Below are 23,978 nucleotides of genomic sequence, written 5' to 3'. Positions count from 1 at the left end.
AGAATGAGATTCTTGGGTGAACACCCCCTTCAACTAACATGAGGCTAAGACCCCACCTAGGACAAAAGTAAAGTACCCCTGAGCCAATGGTCATCAGGCTGACATGGTTAAGACATGTCAGTTTCATAGCCAATGGTACACAAGGGAGCGATGTGGCCAGCATCATGTCCACCTGCCATAGTCTGCCCTAACCTGAAGGAGCAGGTACCATTTTGCAGCTGGGTAAACTGGAAGTCACCTTTCAGCATAAGATTGAGCAAGACTCAAACCCACTGCACCTGTGAATCCACCCCGCAGTTTTTGCTGAGTATTGTTTTAGGTAGGTGTGTGTGCAGAAAAACAGAACACAGGAACTGAGAACAAACTGAATAGAGAGAGAACCAAAAGCAAACAGCAAGAGAGTCAAGCAGTAACCTGTGGGCATAGCGTGACCCTGGGAAAAGCTAGAGAAAGAAACTGTCTTTCTGTTGGCTGGAGAGGCTCGAGGGCTGTAAGTTAAGAAACTGCTCCTTTTTGTTCTTGGTTACTCCTGCATTTGTAGAAGCAAGACTCCATACATTCCTTGTGTGACATAATGTACCTCAAAATAGCACCCTGTAACCCCCACATTCACCACTTCTATATGGTTATGATATTTGTACAAAGAATGCTTTCTAAGGTATCCTATGAAAAGTCATAATTTGCTGGAACTCGTTCTGTCAAAATATGTATATCATCATTGTATACGGAGTTATGAGATTTTGCTACAGGGTTGTTACTGAAATATGTTATGAGTCTGGGAGATGCCCACATCTAGCTCTCCAGTGGCAACAAAATGGGTGACCCACACCCAGACAGGTGTTAAGCAACCATCACTAGCCATTGACCAGCAGAGGAACTGTAAACAAGAGATTTACAATTCAGTAAGAGACAGTTGCTCAAGCTCTACACAATAGGGATTGCTTAACTCCGGATACCCAGCAAAGTATCAGGACATGTGCTGCTTGACTCCATGTTTGAGCCAGTATTTTTCCAGGCACATGAACTGAGAGTATAAAATAAGGGTCAGTGGCATCATGAGTCCACTTCTCTCCTCCCCCCCTACTCTGAAGGTATCAAGAACGTTTGGAAGAAAAGACTTAACTGTGGAGACTGATCCCATGCTGAGCAGGGAATTCAGCCTGTGTATTAAAAATGGTGAACTGCTTACAACGTCTAGTGGGGTGAGAAAAATCTCACTTAGTCTGATTCAAATCTCGCTTAGTCTGATAAAGTTTAGGATTTGACTGTAATTTTATTTTATTACTCTTATTTCTTACGTAACGAACTCTGACCACTATCCCAACACTTATAATCACTTAAAATCTATCTTTCTGTAGTTAATAAACTTATTTTAATGTTTTAGCTTTACCAGTGAGTTTGTCTAAAGTGCTTGGGGAATCTGCTCAGATTACAAAGTGCATGCCCACTACCCTTTGGTGAAGTGGCAAACTAATTAATGAGCTTGCACTGCTCAAGGGAAGGTCTTGAGCAGTGTAAGATGGTATATTTCTGGAATGCAAGGCTGGGGCTGGGGGGATTTGCTGGTGTCTCCCTGTGTAAAGTTCTGTGAGAGTCTGCATGTAACTTTGGGTGTGCCCTCACATGCTAATGGCTGTGTGAGAGTGAAGCCTGAAAGGGCTGCTTGTCACTAGCAGAGCAGTGTGAGGGGTACCCTGATCCAGAGAGTTAAAGAGGACACAGAGGTCCCACAGTCCAGGTTGTACCCTGGGGTCTGTCACATCTTGTAAATAAACAAGACAGCATCAAAGAAAATACCAGACTCTATCAATTTCTACTTCCACCTGGAACATCCCCAGTGCTCTGAACTTTGTCTAGCCACTCAGGTCGAAAAGCAACAACACTACTAGTTCTCCTTATTGGGATGGAGTTACACTAATATACAGTTCTCCTTGTTAAATTTTTAAAACGTACTTGGCCATCTGGGAGCAGCCTTACTTATCTGGTTTAGGAGATAATCCTCGAGCTGGAGTGGAAGTGGAATTCTACTTGTGTGCATTCTACTTGGTGCTTTAACCACTCATCCCAAGGGCAGCAGAAATCAATCCGAACCTGAATGTTAAACCACGAATGTTTAACGAAAACAAGTCAAACATACGGAGTCCTAGAAACAAGAGTGTCTACTGCCTCTCTTAAGCTTGCTCTGTTTTGCTTTCTCACTTTTCCATTCACTGAGAGTTCAATAGTGAGTTCTTGATATTTTATAGGCTTCTATACAAACTGTTTGTACAATCTCTCCTCTGATTTCCTAATGGCAGGATCGTGCCCTGATCCTATGTGTCTGTACGAGGGAAGACAGCCTTCTCCCCATCTGCTTAGGACCAAACCCAATTGCAGCTGGAGTGTGGGAGAGAGAGCAAGGGCTGTGTACCTGGTACCCCACTCGGTGAGCAAATGTTATGCTTGTATTCTCTTACTGGTGCTAACGGTGAGTAATACAATCTCCCTAATGCTACTAATAGACAGGGATAGAATTACGTTGGAAGATACAAGTAGGGTGACCAGACAGCAAATGTGAAAAATCAGGGGGAGGGGGTTAATAGGAGCCTATATAAGAAAAAGACCCAAAAATTGGGACTGTCCCTATAAAATCGGGACATCTGGTCATGCTAGATACAAGGATAATGCGGTTAGAAGAGGCTTCAATGCTCAAAGAGAGACATCTCCATTCAGACAAATATATTTCCACTTATGCCACATTCCTATCATCCCTGGATAAGGATACCCAAATACAGCGAAATACTGTTCCAGCAATTTGAGAAAAAGCTTCCACTAGGAAAACATTCCACTCCAGAACAATAATCCCATATATTATAAACTTTACATATGCATAACAACTGACATGTGGTCTCTACTACTATCCAGTAGTAGTATTCTCCAAGGAGTCTGACAAATTATTATAGCTCTTTCTTTTCCTGGATCCATTCTGTTTTGCACTTTAACTCCATGATACAGTTTGCCCAACACATGATCGCAAACTGTGATCTATTAGTTTACAAACATCTGACATATCTCTAGGCCCTTTCATAAATAATTGCATTATATTAGCCATGTTTCACTCTTCATGGATTGTGGCTGAACTGAGTATGCTCATAAAAGTGTCCATGAAAGCTTCTGCAATATTGATTTCTTCTTTCTTTAACACCTTGAGGCGTATGCTGGCTGGATGGCGCTGTATCACATTTAGGATTTATAAACCTTGCTTAACCATGTATCTCAATATCTCATATTCCATTCCCGTACATTTGATTTTTATTGTATTGTATTGTATTCTTCACAACCAGAGACCCACACAGAGCCAGTCATGCAGTAGATCTCAATAAAACTCAACACAAGGAACTGAACAAACAAAACTTCCCTCTGAAGAAGCACAAGGCTCTCACTCGGGCAAAAAGAATGCCATTATCAAGTCGAGTGAACATTCAATGATCATTACAATGAGCTGTCAGATGGCAGGTGAGGAAAAATAATACGTTGCATCTTTAGCTTGTTCTCCTGGTTCACAGGAACAAAAAGATCTACAACTGCTATAAGGTCACCCTCTTCGAGGAGGAGTCTCAGGCCTTGGAGCACACTGCTCTCTACCAGCCATGGGTGGCCTGGACAAGAAGGGATCAGCGTCCACTCAACTTCTGGAGAGTTTTCTTTCATCCAACAATAGTTTTAGTAATTTATGGACAATCCAGACTGATCCTGCTGTATTAATGAATTCCACATCTACATCCCCTTTCTCCAAGGATCTCAGAATGCTTTACAAACAGTTTTAAGCCTCAGTTTCATGTGAGTTTGTATTATCATGCTCATTTTATAGATAGGGAAACAAAGGCAAAAAGCTGCTATGTGACCTGCCATGGCTTCAAAGTGAGCAAGTGGCTGAGCCAGAGACAGAACTCCCAAAATTTCTAATCTGCAGCTCTAACCACTAGACCACGTTAAGCAGAGTATTTTCATTCTTTACCTCTTGTTTATTAGTGGTCTTCCTTTAACCACAGACTCACCTTTCTATATACTGCTTCATATACACTAATAACTGAATAGCCAACTCAATTTGCTAACTTCAATATTCCGTTAGATTTATTTCTGCACTCTTCTACCGCTCTCTCTGGTTTCTATATGGAAAACAAACCAAACATTTAATATTTTCCTCTCACTTTCTTTGAAGTAGGTGATTAAAGTTTTCGGCTCCACTTGTTTGTCTTTTCCTTGGTATTAGGGTTGCCAACTGTCTAATCACACAAACCCAAACATCCTTGCCCCACCCCACCACTTCATCCCCCCTCCCTCCGTTGCTTGCTCTCCCTCACCCTCGTTCACTTTCACGGGGTTAGGGCTTGGAGTTGGGGTGTGGACTGTAGGCTGGGGCCAAGAAGTTCGGAGCGTGGGAGGGGGCTCTGGGCTGAGCCTGGGGCAGGGGGTTAGGATGCGGGAGAGGGTGAGGGATACAAGCTCTGGGAGGGAGTTTGGATGCAGGAGGGGGCTCAGGGCTGGGGCAAAGGGTTGGGGTGCAGGAAGGGTGCAGGCTCTGGGAGGGAGTTTGGGTGCTTACCTCAGGTGGTTCCCGGATGGCAGCGCAGCAGAGCTAAGGCAGGCTCCCTGCCTGCCCTGGCCCCCGCCGCTCCTGGAAGCAGCCAGCACATCCCTGCGGCCCCTGGAGGGGAGCCAGGCAGGCTCCGTGCACTGCCCGTGCCCGCAAGCGCAGCCCCTGCAGCTCCCATTGGCCACAGTTCCTGGCCAATGGGAGTTGTGGAGTCAGCACTCGGGGCAGAGACCCCCTGCCCCCCCCCACCCCAGGGGCCGCAGGGACGTGCCGGCTGCTTCCAGACTTCAAAGTCAAGATGCCACCACAATCTAATGATTTTTTAGACCAATGAATGCTTAACTTTCTCTACACTTACTGTCTAACAATATCTAATATTAAAAGTAAGTAAATTTTATAATGATGTTTGGCTTATTGGTCAGCTGAGGACCAGAAGGTTAGACTAAATTCCTAACCAATACTCAGAAAGGTCTTGAGAACATGACCTATGAAGGAAGGCTGAAAGAATTGGGTTTGTTTAGTTTGGAAAAGAGAAGACTGAGAGGGGGATATGATAGCAGTTTTCAGGTATCTAAAAGGGAGGAGAAAATTTGTTCACCTTAGCCTCTAAAGATAGAACAAGAAGCAATGGGCTTAAACTGCAGCAAGGGAGGTTTAGGTTGGACATTAGGAAAAAGTTCCTAACTGTCAGGGTGGTTAAACACTGGAATAAATTGCCTAGGGAGGTTGTGGAATCTCCATCTCTGGAGATATTTAAGAGTAGGTTAGATAAATGTCTATCAGGGATGGTCTAGACAGTATTTGGTCCTGCCATGAGGGCAGGGGACTGGACTCGATGACCTCTCGAAGTCCCTTCCAGTCCTAGAATCTATGAATACAGAGTAGTGAAAACGAATTAAGATCATATGTAGTATCTTGGCTTGTATTACAAGTTATTGTACCAGTTTCTTCCAGTTAATATCCTGTATTAAAAATAATGTATTCAGCTAAACTAGGGCCAAGGAAGGACAATACAGCTCCATTCAAACAGTTAATTAAGCTTATTTAAGGCTTGAATGTAATAGTCAATTTTACAATGAAACTGTCTTAAAGCTTCACTGCATTGTGTAATCATTGATGCAGATCACTGAATTGTTCTTTCAATAACAATAAGATTTCTAAGAGGGCTCTAACAGTACCTTGAGATTTGTCATAGTGGATTAGATTCAAAATAAGATAAGTATTCTGTCCACACACACACACAAAAAATTAAAAAAAGAAAAAGAAGCCACAGTGGGTTTTTGGCAGAACACAGTAGACTCCATTCATCCTTCTTGTAATCTACAAGAAATCTAATCCAAAGGACTAATATACCAGACATGATACCATGCCAGGCAATCCAAAGAATTTAATTCTCCAGAGAGATTCAATTTAATCACAAGCATAAAGTCCCCATGGGAGAAAAAGGGCAAATTTGAACTGGAAACATTTAATTTTTACTGGGTAAAGTTAAGGTTTATAGTGAAAATCTTCTGACTCACTGTTAAAGAAGAAATATGGAGATCATAACAAGTAGCCTGTGCACATGGAAAATTCACAGGTTGGAACAACAACAACAACTGGGACAGAGATAGAGGAATTCCCCATTTCTCCTTTTGTCACTGTCTTGAGAACAGCTCACTGGTGGCTCAGAGCCCAGGCTGCTTCATAGTAGTCTTGAGATCAAACTCTCAGAGAAAATGCTTCCCTCTACCAAGCGCCCTGAAACATGCATTCTAAAAAATACCCAACACTGGATGCCAACAATCTAACTATTGGCTAGTCTCCTACCTCTCTTTCTCAGGCAAAATTATCAAGAAGGTGGCAGAGAGCAGTTTCCAACAGAACCTCAGCTTCAGCAATATGCTTTACAGTCTGGCTTCAGGCAAGGTCATGACACAAAAAAAAGACAGTTACCTTTTCTGTAACTGGTGTTCTTTGAGATGTGTAGTTCATGTCCATTCCATATTAGGTGTGTGTGTTTGCCACATGCACCGGTGCCGGAAGTTTTCCCCTCAGCAGTATCCATAGGGGAATGGCTCTGGCACCCTCTGGAGTGGTGCCCACATGGTGCGATATAAGGGGTGCCAGCTCCCCCCACCCTCAGTTCCTTCTTGCCGGAAACTCCGACAATGGGGAAGGAGGGTGGGTCGTGGAATGGACATGAGCAACACATCTCGAAGAACACCAGTTACAGAAAAGGTAACTGTCTTTTCGTCTTCAAGTGCTTGCTCATGTCCATTCCATATGAGGTGACTCCAAAGCAGTACCCCTGGAGGTGGGTCGGAGTTCATAGACGCGTAGATTGCAACACAGCTCCACTGAACTCAGCGTCGTCTCTGGCCTACTGAATGATGGCATAATGAGCGGTAAACCTGTGAACAGAGGACCATGTTGCGACTCTACAGATGTCCTGGATAGGGATGTGCACCAGGAAGGCCACCAAAGACGCCTGTGCTCGCGTCAAGTGGGATCTGACAATCGGCGGCGGTGGCAGAACCCCTGCCAGGTTGAAACAGGTCCGTATGCACGAGGTAACCCAATTAGAAATCCTCTGTGAGGACACTGGGTGACTTTTCATCCTATCCGCTGTAGCGATGAAGAGTTGAGTTGATTTTTGAAAAGGTTTGGTACAACGCCAAGGCCCTCCGCATGGCTCATGGATGGCACCGGGGGAGCACTGCACACAGAGGCTGTGGTGCTCAGTGCAGAGTCGGTCCTCTGCTCCGGTGCCAGAGTGAGTGCCGACTCCATTAGGAGCACTCTTAGATGGATATCATGCTCCTTCTTCATCCTAGGTTTGAAGGACTTGCAGATATGGCACCTGTCACTTATGTGCCCTTCGCCTAAGCACTTTAGACAGGTGGTATGGGGATTGCTGATGGGCATAGGCCATTTGCAGCGATCACAGGGCTTAAAGCTTGGGGACTGGGGCATGCCCCAACCCCAAGCTGGGTCCCATTTGGGACTAACAAAGAGTTTGAGAATACTACTAAGGGTAACTAAGAAAACTACTAACTACGTATAACTATTTTACAGGATTTCAAAGTTTGCAAGATCAGAGATGGAATCAACGCTAGCTGAAGCAGCAGATGTTCCAGCACTGTCACTGGCGGCAAGAAGGAACTGAGGGTAGGGGGAGCCAGCAGGCACCCCTTATACCGCACAATGTGGGTACCACTCCAGAGGACACCAGAGCGAGTCCCGTACGGATACGGCTGAGGGGAAAACTTCTGGCACTGGTGCATGTGACAAGCACGCATACCTAATATGGAGTAGACATGAGCAAGCACTTGAAGAAGAACAGTGCTTGTTGCTCTGTTTAACAACCTCCGCATAGTGAAGGATAGAGGTGAATCAATGATGCTGATACTCTAATCTAGTCTATTCAGGTTCTTGCACTGCATGCATCACTATGGAATCTGAGTGCCTCATGCTATTCTACCTTCTACACTATCATCAGGGGGACATTCCGTTAAAGCTTCCTAGCGAGATAGGTTTTGCTGCATAAGTCCAACTGTTTGGTGTAAACCTATATGAAAAGGCTCCTTTACAGGTAGCATGAATCTCCATTTAGTATTCCAGAAAGGAGGAGTTTACACAGATTCTCCTTTTATAGCAGCAAGGCAGTCTTAGCAATTACACCTACCAATATTCTTTCATTTCAGTGAGAGAACTTTTTTTTTTTGAATTTTTAAACAAATCACCTTATTTTTCATGTTGTATACACAGATTTCATGAATAAAGAATCTGCAGAAGAAGAAGAATCCCATTCAAATCCTAACTGGAAGTCAAGGAAAACTGGTTGGGCTGAAGTTTGGGTCAGTTTTTATTTTATCCTAATAACAGGATCATCAATTCAGTATCTAAATGCATAGGTAGCAATTAGACTAGAAAGAGGAACTCATGGAATTCTAGAGAGACATTTTGAAAATATTCTACTGTACGGTGATAAGTTTTCCTGATTCCAGATGGCCAGAGCCAGTGGCATGAGATGCTTTGGACACTTCTAATGTTGGGGGTTAATCCTTACAAAGAATTTCCATATACCTAAAGCCAGTGGTCAATGGCATGACATTTTGCATTTCTATAGCCCTTTCATCTAAGGATTTTATTAATTAGGCCTCAGAATGCCCATGTGAGATAGTTAAGTAGCAGGCAAAAAGAATATTTTTATTATCTATCATTTAAGGAAGGCCAGGACCAACATTCCAAACAAGGTTCCTGTCTCCAACATCATATAATCGAAATAAGTTTACCCTGGGGGACATGGCGTAAGATCAGATAATTAGGGAAAATGTCACTTTGTTTAGGCACGGGGGACAGGATCCTGTTCAGGATAACAGAGTTGTGGATAACTGCGGTTGTACCATCATCAGGTTTGTCCATTGGTTCATATCAATCCATTGCCACGTTTTAATTTTTGTAAATGTCATGTTTACATATATTTGGATTGTTGCTGTTGCTCCTGTTTATCTTATGTGATTGTAGCATCACACAAACTCAGTATGAGGGATGTCTCTCACTTTTAAAGTTTAGACCAGGTCTACACTAGCGAGCTTACGGTGGCATAGCTGTACCGATGCAGCTTGTGTAGCCGCTCCATGCCGATGGGAGAGAGCTCTCCTGTCGACATAATTAAACCATTTCCAATGAGCGGCAGTAGCTGTGTGGGCAGGAAAGAGTCTCCTACCATCATAATGCTGCCGACACTGGAGCTTCTAATTCAATTTGCCCCCCAGAAAGTCTTAGGGAATGTTACATACAAGGTGCGATTGCTCCCTGGGCAAGTTCACAAGGCTCACAAAGATGTGGAATTGCTGGGGTTCTGCTACACTCTGCATGGGGAGAAAAAACACAGAGACACAGCAGAGGAATACTGTCACACTATGCCACAGAGCACTGCTGTATGGTAGCTCTACCCATGCTAACGCAGGGGTCGATGAGGGGAGTTGTCAGTAGGTCCCACCAACACTGCAGGTCCACTGGCCAAATATCGAATACAAAAGGCACGTTACATTGTAGACTGTGGCCACTACTCCAACTTGGAGACTGCCATAGTGGCCATATCGTGGTAACACTACTACTTTGTACCCTGGCTCCAAGCTGGTTTATGCAGGCTCTGCATGGGACTCAGAATTTGGCTCCAAACTAAAGAAATGGGTTCCAGTAAAAGGATCACTCAGGGCTAACTAGAGAACGGCACTGCTGGCTCTGCTGACAGACCTGTCAATTCTTCAGAAAGACAATGAGGGCAATATATACTGTCTAAAAGAGCTGGGGCTTTCTTCTCCCAGCTTCCCATGTTCCACTTATCCTTCTGCTAGTCACTGCAATGAGAAGGAGGGCAACTGGGGGGCTAGAAGAGGACGGCGGCAGAACAGTGTCACAGTACACAGGGAGGAGGAGGCAGTGCTGTAACATGTGAGTTAAATACAGTGCTGAACCCAGGGGAAGGAGACAGTCCCAAGGACCCCTAACTTACAGCAGCTTCCCAAAGAATAGCCAGAGTTCTCCAGCCATCTCTTTTCCTCACCACACAGACAGACACACCCCATGCCAGGAGCTGCACAGGGCCAGCCCCACTCTGCACAGTAAACAACCCTGTGCTAGGTATTCCTAGATAACCGGTTAAACTGGCTTTCCAATCCCCTTCACAACAGCTCAGACTCCTTGAAGGGATTGCAGGGGAGTGTAAAACAGGCCAGTGGCGTTGCAGCTAATGTACGTGGTAAGAGAATTGGCTGACTCAGCAAATTCTGGATCCTATTCACTTTACCATGGCGGAGCTGGAGTGCCTGTTAATTTCTCACAGCACCAGGGTGGAAGCACTGGTTGGAAAAGAAAAAGTTGATTTTGCAATTGGTAGTCAGAGCAAACACAGAAAAGAGCAAGAATGCTAGAAAATTAGGAAAATACCCTCCACAATGTTTTTGAATCACGCTAGGAAGGGAAAAAAAATCCCTGAAGCCAAGAGACCACAACTAAACTGAGTGAGGGTTAACTTCCCAACCTCTTACTTCCAGTATGTGGAAACCAATGCAAATTAATTTTATCATCTTACAACTTGTGGGCACACAGTGTATATGCAGCCACTATCCTATTAACAATGGGCCTTTAACCAGGTTCAGTGACATCTAGATTGCAAAAGTTGTAAACACTCCACATTAAACATATTTAGCACAGCCAACAGCTTTCAGCTAACAAGCAATCAACTGAGTGCATCTTGTGAAACCTGCAATTAGACTGGTGAAAACCATCTGCCCAGCAGACTGGATAAGCAGATGCCTTTGAATGATACAAGCCATAATACATGACTTGTTGTCTACAGATTGTACAGAAAAGGTTATTGAAAACTGCAGTTCTTGACATGAGGGAGATTTAGTGGTTACGGCATTAACCTAGGACTTGGGAAACCCAGGTTCAAGTCCTTGCTCCACCAGACTTCTTGTGTGACCTTGGGCAAGTCACTTAGCCTCTCTGTGCCTCAGTTCCCCCTCTGTAACATGGCAGTAATATCACTTCCCTGCCTCACAGTGGTGTTATGAGCACACAAACATTAAAGACCAGGAGGTGCTCAGCTATTCCAGTGAAGGAGGCTATAAACACCACAGACGGACAGACAATTTGTGAACCGAGTGCCTGTGTTTGTGGATAGCAGATGCCAGAGGAGAATTCACAGTGATGTTCTCTATGGAAGATACCACCTGTATCCCTTCCTGTATTTTCTGGCTAGGGGAGTAGAGCAAATAGATACAGATTGGATCAATGGTGTGCAGTGAATGAGGCACGAGAGCACAAATTGAAGAGCAAGGATAAAAAAAATACTGAAGCACTGTTCAACCTCTGTACTGATTAGCAATGTGATAAAACTTTTTGCAATAAATGGGTTCAGAATGAGTGAAAACGGAATCATAAAACTGAGGGCTAAATGAGAAAGTTATTTTTAACTCAGATTTTCACCTAGATAGGTGAGCGTTTACATTTTGTTCCATCCACCATTTAGGGAGAATTCAGGCTTCTATAAAGAGTTTTATTGCTTTTTTCCACTGGAAACTGGGTTCAGATGTTTTTGTTGTCCTAGCTAATTAATTTTCATATGAAAATCCCTCCAAAGCTGGTGGTTTTTAGCTAACAAACAGAGAAGTGAAGCTTGCATTTGTTATTGTCTTATTTATGCAAAACATACTTAGTGCTTACAGCAGTGAAGCATGTTTCATCTTCCAAGCACCCTGTAATGCATAGAAAGAAAAATGCTGCTGTTACAATGGACTTCAGTTGGAGAGACACATGCTGGAGGTCTCATGTAGCCATGAGTGAAACATCATTAGAGCGTCTAAAAATTATGGATGATAATTTTCTAACATAAAAGGCATAGCACCCAACCCAAGTACTATTTTGGACTTCATTATGATACATAAGGATGAATTCATCACTGGACTGGAAGTTGGTGGTTGCCTAGGAACCAGGGATCATGACCTGATTACATTCAATATGGGCAAACAGAGGACAGTCCCAACTAGTAATAATATCTATATCTATATCTATATATAGATATCACACACACACACACTTCTTACTTGGGTACTTCAAAAGGGCTAATTTCCCAAAGCTGAGGAAAATTATGAGTGAAATTGAGTGGGAGGAAATTGTAGACAGAAAAATGTGAATGAAAACTGGAAGTTCTTTAAGAAGAGTTTATTAGATGGCCAAAAAGCCACAAATCCAGAACCAAGAAAGAGGACAGCGTTGGCTAAATGCCTATCCTGGTTAGTGGTGAAGTGAAGGCAGCATTAAGAAATAATATATAACAAAATGAAAAAAGATGGCAATCAATATAAATTGGAAGTTATTTAGTGTAGAAAATTGTTAACGGACGCTAACGATATCAAGGAAAAATCCAGGCTGGCAGAGCTAAGGACAATAAGAAGGATTTTTTAAATTATATTAGGAACAAAAGAATTCTTAGCAACAGCATAGGCCCTGTACTTGATGGAGATGGTAACATTTTTATTAATGACATAGAAAAGGCAGAAATATTCAGTAAATATTTATGTTCTGTATTTGGAAATAAGTAGGATGATGTATTTGTATCACATGAGAATGATGAAGTACTTTCCAGTCCACTAGTAATTAAAGAGGATGTTAAACAATATCTACAAGGGATAAACATTTTTAAATCAGAAGGCCCAGATAACTTGAACCCAAGAGTCCTAAAAGACTTGGCTGAGGAGATCTGTCTCACTGGTGTTCATTTTTAATCAGTCGTGGACATTCCAGAAGACTAGAAGAGTACTAATCTTGTGCCAAGATTCATAAAGGGCAAGTGGGATGACCCAGTAACTACACCTCTACCTCGATATAATGCTGTCCTCGGGAGCCAAAAAATCTTACTGCGTTATAGGTGAAACCGCGTTATATCGAACTTGCATTAATCCACCAGAGTGCACAGTCCCGCCCCCCTGGAGCACTGCTTTACTGCGTTATATCCGAATTTGTGTTATATCGGTTGCGTTATATCGGGGTAGAGGTGTATAGGAAAGTTAGCCAGATATCAATCCTTGGCAAAATAATGCAAAAGCTGACATAGGGTTCAACGGATAAAAAATTAAAGGACAGGAGTATAATTAATGGCAGCCAACGCAGTATTATGGAAAATAGGTCTTGTCAAACAAACCTGATTTCATTCTTTGAGGAGATTACAAGTTTGGTTGATAAAGGTACCGGTAACTGCTCAAATATAACATACTTTGACTTTGTACCACATTACATTTTGATTAAAAATTAGCACTATACAATATTAATAAAGCATAAGATAGCCAGTTCTTAATCAGTGTAACTGACAAATCTAAAAAAGGAGTTGTTGATAGGGAGTCATCATCAGCGAGTTGGGATGTCTAGTGGGGTTCCGCCAGGATCGGTACTAGACCTGATGCTATTTAATACTTTCATCAACGATCTGGGAGTAAATATAAAATCACTGCTGATAAAATTTGCAGATGACACAAAAAATTGATGGAAAGGTAAATAATGATGAGGATAGGGCAGGCATACAGAGTGACCTGGACTACTTGGTAAGCTGGGCCAATTTAAACAAAATGCATTTTAATACAGCCAAATGCAAAGATATACCTCTGGGAACAAGGAATGCAGGCCAGCCACACTGACAGAGAGGGGGATTGTATTCTGGAAAGCAGTGACTCTGAAAAGGATTTAGGGGTCATAGTGGACAAGAAACTCAACATGAGTTCCCAGTGTGATGCTGTTGCAAAAAGGGTTAATGTAGTCCTTGGATGTATAAACTAGGGAGTAGGACGATGAATTTACCTCTGTAAACCGGCTATTTCACTATAGAGCATTTAATAGAAACATCAAAATCAGCAAGCTAATGTGCTTATCCATGGATACTGGAGGCAGTGGTATATATCAGGGCAGGAGGGAGTGGATAAATTACTGCTGTGATGGGGAATGAGGAAGTCAAGTTCCTCCCTGTAAATTTCAGGTTACTTCCAATGAGGAAGAAGGCAAAGGGAGATGCATTTCTACCCCACTGCCAAAAGGTTCAACTTCTTGGGTGCCCAAAAGCTAAGTAGACTCCTTTGCTTTTCCAAGAACTAAAAGTCCCAACTGTCCCATACCCAGCTGACAAAAGCAATTGCTTCACCTCTGACAGCTTGTACAGTGTTTTAAGAATACATAATAGCAAAAATCTGCTTTAAACATTAAAAATTTGAGGCAACATAAAATAAATAAAATTTTATGTAAAAAAATAAAGAATGATATACTGATTATTCCCTTCCATATTTAATTCAGTAGGGTTTTTTTCATTTACTTAAATATGCCTCAGAATTTCCACCCTGATACAGAATTAAGCTTCTCAGAGCCATAAAACATAGGGCTAGAGAAAATCTAGGTCCACTTTACCACAGAGTTCACAGGTAGGTCAGTGGTGAAAGCAAAATATACACTGGCAACTGTCACACTACATGTATGTGAGTATTATGGAAAACATATGCTTATCCACTATTTACCAGTTCCATGATTGGCATTAAATATACATGCATATGCAAACATTGCTGAAAATTTTACTAGACAGGTGTCGGCATCACAATTATTTCCTTGTTGTCAGTCCCAGAAGAGAGGCCAAGAACTGAATGGTTGCTGGAGAATGAACTCCCCCTTTGGTCCTTAGAGATCTTCACATTAGGGTTAAAGCACTGACAGTGCACATGGGATGATCTGCACTGCCACTGTGTATGCTATACCAGTTTCTCTAGATAAATGGAAATCAGAAAAGAATCTAAATATGATTAATTTGAGAGGGGAAAGGAATTGTGTTTAGACTGTTTAATCCCCAAGGCTGTCAGTACAGTACCTTTCATGAGCAACAGTTACTCAATTAAAAAAAGAAGAACAGGAGTACTTGTGGCACCTTAGAGACTAACAAATTTATTATTATTTATTAATAAATTTGTTAGTCTCTAAGGTGCCACAAGTACTCCTGTTCTTCTTTTTGCGGATACAGACTAACACAGCTGCTACTCTGAAACCTGTCAATTAAAAAAATAAATAAATAGCCAAAGAAATCGTAATAGAAAATATTTTCACTTTCAAAGACTCTGAAATAAAAAGGTAAGCTACTGAACAACTAAATAAGCTGAAGTCGATCTACAGCATCCAGTGACTTTGGCCCCAATCCTTTAGTTAGCTCCATACAGGCACACCCCTACACTCAGAGAACCCCACTGAAATCAATGGGTTTGTGGGTGGTAGAATTCATTATAGGCTTGAGGCCTCTGTACATAACAAAAGGATGGAAATTTCACAGGTCCTCTCTGTGCAGTTGACATTCTTTGTGATGGTGTTAAGGGAAAAGTGGTGTGTCTACATGGTTAAGAACACTGGCATCACAATGAAAGTAAAATGGTATATGTAAATACAACATTAGCACCTTACCAGGCCTGATTGCATACCTCAAACCAAATAATCTAACCAGCCTGCAGTGGATAGGTTAATTATTCCCCTGAAATCTACCCAACAAATAAATACAAGGCCTCCATTGTCACAGGTAGATTCAGAGGGTGCAAGTAACCTGTGAATATATTTGTGAATGTTTAACAGAATCTGTCAGATGAAGTATCTATCTCACACATCACTGTGGCCTCTCCAAGAGTAGATAATTGAGAAAGAGCAAATAGAGAACAAAGAAAACATGAGGCCTATGTTTGCTTCTTTTAGGCTTTGTCTACATGGGGGTATTTAAGGCCAGGTCTACACAGTTTTTGGACCAGTGTAACTATTACAGTCTCTTCATACAGGATTTATACCAGTACTGTATAACTGTGTCCACACTAGGGGGACTGTACTACTTTAAGTTAAAGGAGCGTAACTTTTGTGTGCAGACAAGGTCTTAAAATAAACAAAATCCCAGTACGAACTATGGGAGCCCTAATGTACATCAATCAATCCTTAACTAACAGGGAAGCCACTGGAGCTTTGTCCACATGAGGGCTCCTCCCAGAACAGGTGTCAGTACTAGTGGAATTATTAGGAAAATTCCAAAGTGTAGACATAGCCTATGTGGTATGTTGGAGACCATCACAGGAGATGGTAACAGGGAAGTATTTGGTGGATGGAAAGGTCAGATTGGGTAGAGGAGTTTGGACTCTGGAGAAGTCTTGGCAGTTAAAGAGATTGGGTGAAGTTTGTCATAGGGTGTGTTTAAGAACCAGAGGAAGGGTGATTGGTTTATGAAATCACAAGTCAGAAGATTAAATTCTGAGCAATTGGGCGGGCGGGGGGGAGGGGAGACAGTGCGGGGAGAGAGAAACAGAATGTTTTAAATTTTTTGTTTTTTAAAAACACCAATTTAACAAAAGCTCGAGAAAAGCAGCTAGGAGAAAAGCGCTCTAAAAATTTCAATAACCTTCCCCTTCAGACTGAGAACAAAGAATTCCCACTCCATTTTTCTAGTCCTCCTAGAAGGCCTCCAGAAAACAACCACCACCGCCATAGGGGAGATAAAACTTGACACTCTTGATACTGCTTTTTTTTTTTTTTTTTTTGGTGATGAGTGGTGGAAGAAGGAATGAAAGAAGACTAAAAAGGGCACAATCAACATTTTTCCTTTGCAGAGCAACTTTACAAATGAGCTAAGGCCCACAACATAGCAGCTATATGCATAGGAGACAGGCCAACACAGATGACTAAATATTATGGGGCTTCACTAAATCCAGAATGAAAGTCCCAATTTCAACAAAACAGGTCTCAATACCAGGACATCCACCTCACTGGGATGTATATTCACCCCATCTGTAACAGGCTAACACGTGACTTGATGTGGCTGTGCTCAGAACTTGATTTGCAGTAGGTACCCCAAAATGTTGGCTATAACCTGATTAGTGTAAATTTTGGTTCCATGTGATTTATTCAGAAATCAGTTTTACTTAGGGTGCTGCACATACAAAATATACTGGCAGAAAAAGCTGAGCCCTATAATGCCACAGCAACACTATTCTTACACACTTTGGGTAGAAAAAGCCCGAGGGTCAAAAAGAGCATTTGCAGCATATATTTTAAAAGTAGCCTTTCACGCTGCATTGTTTGCTTGGAGAGAGTGTCCATGGTGTTGGCTAGTGGCTAACAACAAATGAGTTCTATGAAATGAATAAGTCCCCCCAAAAGAGATGCAAAACAATAGAACAGGCAGTCAAATGGAAATACAACTAAGCTTTCCAGTGGAATTTACCTGAACTCTGGATTACATTGGATTACACCAGTTAAACCTCTTTGATCCAAGTTTTCTGCAGCTAAACTGAGAATTAAAATTCCCTAGAGTAAAACCACTCAATACTGGTACAACCTGCACAATGACCAACTTTGATTTGTTTCTGTCAAGTTCAGAATATTAAGTGCATAATAGTTTCAAATAGTCATCTTTCCCCTTTAATGACACTGAATTAAAAGAAAGAGATGCATTCCAGTCTTATGCTTGCTGTTTGCTCAAAATATTTTGCTCTTTTCCTCATATCTTTTTATTTAGCAACCTATGCAACTGATTCTCCATTGCCTTCCCCCTTCTGTAGGTATTTACACCAGTGCAAAACAGGTGTAAAACAGAACTACATCTTAATGATAGCATTTTACACTCATGTTGCACACGTGAGACTACACAAGTGGAAAATAAGGCCCATAAACCTCTTTTTAATTTCCTACATGGTAATAATGTTAGCTATGTAACTGCAGTATAGTAAATTATGCTATGCATCCGAAGAAGTGAGGTTTTTACTCACGAAAGCTTATGCCCAAATAAATCTGTTAGTCTTTAAGGTGCCACCAGACTCCTTGTTGTTGTTGTTGTTGTTATAGTAAATTATGTTATTTACAATATATGATAAACTTTCAGCATGAAAAACTAACAGAAGTATTGCTCTCATAGTTATGGTTTTGCAATGTAATTTAAGAAGACCTTTTCTGAAATCTTCCACATATTTGGCACTTTGTGTATTCAATTATTTATTATTTGTATTATGGTACTGCCCAAAGATCCCAATTAGAAGCTGGACCCAGGGACACTGGAAAATTTTTTATAGTTTTCAGGGTAGCAGCCGTGTTAGTCTGTATCCTCAAAAAGAACAGGAGTACTTGTGGCACCTTAGAGGCTGTAGCCCACGAAAGCTATTTGTTAGTCTTGAAGGTGCCACAAGTACTCCTGTAATTTTTATAGTGGGGTTGCTGAGATCCATTGAACCAAACTTGTATATAACGGAAACCACTTCAAGCCAGGGGGTGCAGCAGCACCCCCAGCACCTCTGGTTCCAGAACCTATGGCTGGACCTCGGTGTGTTAGGTGCTGTACAAACACAAAGTAAGACATTGCCAATGCCTTAGAGAGATTTCTTTATATGGTAAGTGCTGTAATCCCACTTAACTCACTGGTATTTTTCTGAGGCAAAAAAAAAGTTGCTCCATTTCCTGTGGAAACTGTGGCTGAAATGGATGTGAGCTGGGAAATAGTTGAAACTGAATGGTAATGAGGGAGTGGTTTCCCCTCTTGCTGAGGGCTCATGCAAGGTCCTTACTGTTACAGTGAGTAGAACTCAACAGCACCAGAAGGTTAAGTAAGGCTGGCCTTAGACAACAACCTGTGGCCCCATAGTCTTATGCTAATTTGGCAACTCAAAGGCTAGGCTGATTCCCTCCTGTATATCTTGGCACTGGGACCAGGGCCGGCTCTAACTTTTTTGCCGCCCCAGGCAAAAAAGAAGAGCGCCGCCCTGCCGTACCCCACCCTCGTGAACGCTGCCATACCCCCCCACGCGAGCACCGCGCAGCCGAACCCCCCCAGCGCCGTGCAGCTGAAATCCCCGCCCCCCAGAACCACGCGCCCGAAGTCCCACCCCCGAGCGCTGCGCAAGCCCCCACCCCCTCAGCGCCGCGCAGCCGAAATCCCCGCCCCCCCAGCACCAGGCACCTGAAGCCCCACCCCCGAGTGCTGCGCAAGCCCCCGCCCCCCAGCACCGCGCCACCCAAAGCCCCACCCCCTCCAAGCGCTGCGCCGCCCGAAGCCCCTGCCCCCCCTCCGAGCGCCGCGCCACGCTACGCTGCGCCAGCCCCGCCTCCTCCGAGCGCCATGCCAACTCCCGCCCCCTCATCCGAGCGCCACGCCAGCCCCCAGCCCTCCGAGCGCCACGCCACCCGAAGCCCCACCCCCCCGAGCGCCGAGGAAACAAAAAAACCCTCCAGTGCTGCCCCTACAAACCAAATAAATAAATAAATAAATAAATATAAGCCCCACCCTCCCGAGCGCCGTCCCACCCCAAGGTGCTGCCCCAAGCATGTGCTTGGTGGGTTGGTGCCTGGAGCTGGCCCCTATAGCAAAAGTCTGTGTTTGTTATTTTTACTTAGCATTAACCTTTTGTGACCCTGACCCATGTCAGATGACTGTCTTACTACTAGTACTCCTGTGTGTCATACACTTACGGGAGGACTTACTGAATGAGAGGAATTATAATTAAACTAGTTCTGCTAACCCTGCACATTCAAAAATCATTACTCAGGCCTCCAAAATCATGAGATTGTCTTAAAATAATATATTTTGGAATCTTTTTATTTGCTTTCCAATGCTGGAGCCTTTAGAGTTCATGTTTTCAAGCTTTTCTCCACAGGTTTTCTCTGGGAGGGCTAGCAACTGCCTTAAAAAAAAAAAAAAGAAAGCTGAAATTCTCATGTAATTGCATGAATCCTGAAGCTGGCGCTTTAAGAAAATCACCAAGTATCGCTAGTCTCGCGATAAAGTCATGCAAGATGCCAACACTAGAAACTCATAATCTGATGTACTTTACCCCAATCGAAAAGTCAGACTGGAAAGGGGAAGGAAGTCACAGAACAAACCTTTGCTGGAAGCTTTGGGGTGCTGAAAATTGTGAGGCACTGGAGTTCAGATAAACCGCATCGGGTTAGTTTGTAACTTTGGGATTTCTCCCTCCATTGACCTTCTCCCTCCCAACATGGAATGGGGGATAAACCACCTTCACAGCAGCACTCTTCCTTTTCCCTGCAGAGGGCTCAGGAGAAGTTCAGGGACAGGCCATGGGAGGTGTGGGGGAAGGGGAGAGGAAGGGGGGTGCCAAGCAACAGTCTGAGCCAGAACACCTGGTCACTTCTGTGGGAAGGCAAAGCCTGGCATTAAAGAGGAAGAAGCAGAGGAAACTGTAAGGGGAACCTTATTCCCACGGAGGGGTACAATTAACTCCACAGGTAAATTGTTATGTCTGACTAAACTAACTTATCATTTAAAAGAAAGCAAACAAACTTGTAACCATTTCCAAAGTCAAATCCCTACAAACTACTTCTGCAGAATCTTGTTCAATGTAGCAAACCCATCTCGTGGGGCTACCTGGTACAAGTGACCAAAGCAAACTCAACAGGATTTGCTATTTAACTTCACCCCAAAATCACATGCTGTTCTGTCCAATATGAGATCGTTAAATGTATTTTAAGGCTGATTGAAATCACTAGCAGAAATACTCATGATGTACTGTATTTGCCTTATAATATCAAAATGGAGCCTGACATGACTAAAAATTAACCAACTTCAGAAATGTCAAGTATCTGCATTTTGCAGTCCCTCCACTAACAGCTGTAGGTTTTCATCTTTGCTAAGGATTTGGCCAGTGTGCTGAAACACATGCAGCAACCTGTGCTTCAGAACCAAACTCTCTACACTTGATAAGCACATATGTTCTGTTATGTTAAAATAAATAATATAGTGATAATAATACTTTGTCCTTCCACAGTGTATTTCATCCAAAGATCGCCATATACTGTGAGGTACTATTTCCATTTCACAGATGAGCAAAAAAAAGTGACCACAGTGTTATTTTATCATACAGAGAGAGAAAGTGGTAGAATCAGTCAAGGCTGTAACTCAGAATTTCTGACATCAATTCCTCCTCTAACCACTCAGCACTAGTGACTCACATCTGGCCAGGAGAACAAATGTTGTAGAAAATCCAGACTAAACTGTGCACAAGGTGTTGTTGTCTCTGCACTTCTCTGAATTTGTACAAAGTATGGATGAGATTGCTAGATCCATGTCAGCGGAACTTCCCAAGTAATTAAACTGTAGGCTTAGGCTCAGATGCAGTGTTTCTTACCATGAAAATTTTATCTAAATGATTCATGAGAAATAGCCTAGTAGCATGGAAGCAAATCAGCATGGGAGACACTCAGGAAAATATTCTTGGTTCTGGGCTAGTGAAACTCAAGAGCATGACAGAGTTTGAGAACCCAAGTATAGCTATGCACATGACAACCAACTGCTCTATTGGCGCTTCTGCTAGCCAATTTCTAGCAGTACTAGCTGTCTTAGGGCTTGTCTACACTGGCAATTAACAGCGCTGCAACTTTCTCGCTCAGGGGTTTGAAAAAACACCCCCGAGTGCAGCAAGTTGCAGCACTGTAAAGCGCCAGTGTAAACAGTGCCCCAGCGCTGGGAGCCGCACCACTCATGGAGGTGGTTTTTTTAGAGCTCCCGGCACTGCGCCGTGAGAGCTCTCTCCCGGCGCTGTGCCGCAACCTCACAAGGCACATTAAAGGCACTTTAGCATTGCCAGTGTAGACTAGCCCTTAGAGAAAGGTCTTATTCTGTGTTCTTGGTCAGGAAGACCGTTGCTGTTATGGCAATTGCCTAAGATAGGGAAGAGGGCGTTGTCTACACTAAGATTGAATGGTGTGCAGTTAGAACATGCTAGCTAACACATTTTAAAAGCCCAGTGTAGACAAGGCACACAGCCTGTAATATGTGCTAAGCTGGTCACGTGAAAGCTTAGGAGGTGCTTTGGCTTTTACTCAACCAAGTTTAGCACATGTTAAAGAATGAAGTGTCTTCTTGACAGTAGACTTTTCAAACACGTAAGCTAGGGCAGCGGTTCTCAACCGGGGTACACGTACCCCTCGGGGTACACAGAGGTCTTCCAGAGGGTACATCAATTCATCTAGATATATACCTAGTTTTACAACAAGCTACATAAAAACCCCTAGCGAAGTTAGTACAAACTAAAATTCCATACAATGACTAGTTATACTCTCTATATACTACACTGAAATGCAAGTACACTATTTATATTCCAATTGGTTTATTTTATAATCATATGGTAAAAGTGAGAAAGTAAGCAATTTTTCAGTAATAGTGTGCTGTGACACTTTTGTATTTTTATGTCTGATTTTGTAAGCAAGTTCTTTTTAAGCGAGGTGAAACTTGGGGGTACACAAGACAAATCAGACTTCTGAAAGGGGTACAGTAGTCTGGAAAGGTTGAGAGCCATTGAGCTAGGGTGATCAGATAGCAAGTGTGAACAATCAGGACAGAGGGTGGGGAAGTAATAGGTGCCTATATAAGACAAAGCCCTAAATATCGGAACTGTCCCTATAAAATTGGGGTATCTGGTCACCTAAATGTTAGCTAATATGTTTCAACATATCTTAAATCTTAGTCTAGACAAGACCTAATGGTAAGGAAGAAAAATGGCACCAGAATGAATGTGATTGGACAAAATCTAAGGAAACTGGCTTACCTTTGGAGTCCTAATCAGGTGTAATGAAGAGAGGTCAGGTGCACATAAACTGCAATTTCCACTGGTGGGGAGGGAAGCTAAAGTAGTCGTGAATTTAATGTATTTTTAAAATACATAGATATGGCATATTCTTCCTCTTGTGAAGATTATAGATCTGCCACAGATGGAGGAATCCAGGTACTGTTACCTAAATAAATTCTCTCCCTCTGATAGTTACTTACACAGATAGTATACACACACTGACCAAAAATTGCAAACAAGGTGCCTAAACATAGGCTCCTAGATAAGAAGCCTGATGTTTAGTGATGCTTAGCATCTGCATCTGTCAATAAAAAGTTAAGCTCAACAACTCTGAAAAATCAGGCTTGTATTTTCCAAACCCTCGATCTCACCAATGACTCAGTGCCGGCAGACCCATGCATGAAGTCATTCACAGAATCTGACCCTATATAATGTGGAATTGGGAGCCCAACTTTGGGCATTCTTTGAAAATCCTAGAGGAAACAAGGTGCAGTGATCTTTTACTTTGATATAGCTAGGTGAGGTCAACCCTATACCTCCAACCAGCAGTTGAGTTCACCTAATTACAGCACAGTAAAAACTACCTGTATCTTGTCTGGACTAAGATTTTACAGCAGGATAGCTAATGCATGACTTATCGCGTCTTTTTTTTTTGGTATTGAAGACAAAGCTGTTAACTTCAGTGGTACCACATATATCCACATTAACAGATCCCAATGCAGGATCATGACTATACTATGCATATAATGTACATACAGGTCTCTAAAATGCTTTAGAACATTAATTTGGTGCTGTATTTTAACTAAAAAGTTTGCATAGATGCTTATATTGATTTTTAAATTGGATACATAAGAACAATTCCTATAAAATGAGTGTGAAGTCTATGAACCATCATGTGGGCCAAATTCACAGCTCAGATTCACAGGAACAATGTTGATAAAAACGAGCTGAGAATCTGGCCTTGAGTCTTTAACTGACATGCTAAGACCTAGAAGTGTTGAGGTTATTTAGCATTTGCTCTGTTTTTAGGAGAAAAATACTTTGGAATTAGTTCCAGTCTCATTTTTACTTCTTTCAGCGAGCTCAAAACACTTGAGAACCATAAAAGTTCAAATCAAAATTACACAAAAAACTTCTATATTATACACACCACAAAACTAGCTTTTTTACTGAGCAATTCCTTCTCTCTTCACCTCAGTCTCTCAGAAAGACATTAACTCAATATGAACAGTTGAAATTATTACTGCAAATTAAATTACTATCATCATTATTATTACTATGTATGC

General features: G+C 42.4%; 1 protein-coding gene across 9 annotated transcripts in view; it reads right to left on the bottom strand.

Moving 5' to 3' along the window:
* Positions 1-23,978, bottom strand: part of RABGAP1L (RAB GTPase activating protein 1 like) — a 553,255-nt gene that overhangs the window by 29,305 nt on the left and 499,972 nt on the right. The gene's annotated exons all lie outside the window — the stretch shown is intronic.

This window comes from Malaclemys terrapin, chromosome 8 (assembly GCF_027887155.1).
Source record: "Malaclemys terrapin pileata isolate rMalTer1 chromosome 8, rMalTer1.hap1, whole genome shotgun sequence".
NCBI lineage: Eukaryota > Metazoa > Chordata > Testudines > Emydidae > Malaclemys > Malaclemys terrapin.
The sequence above is the reverse complement of the archived record's forward strand: the minus strand, read 5'-3'. Positions and strand labels throughout refer to the sequence as shown.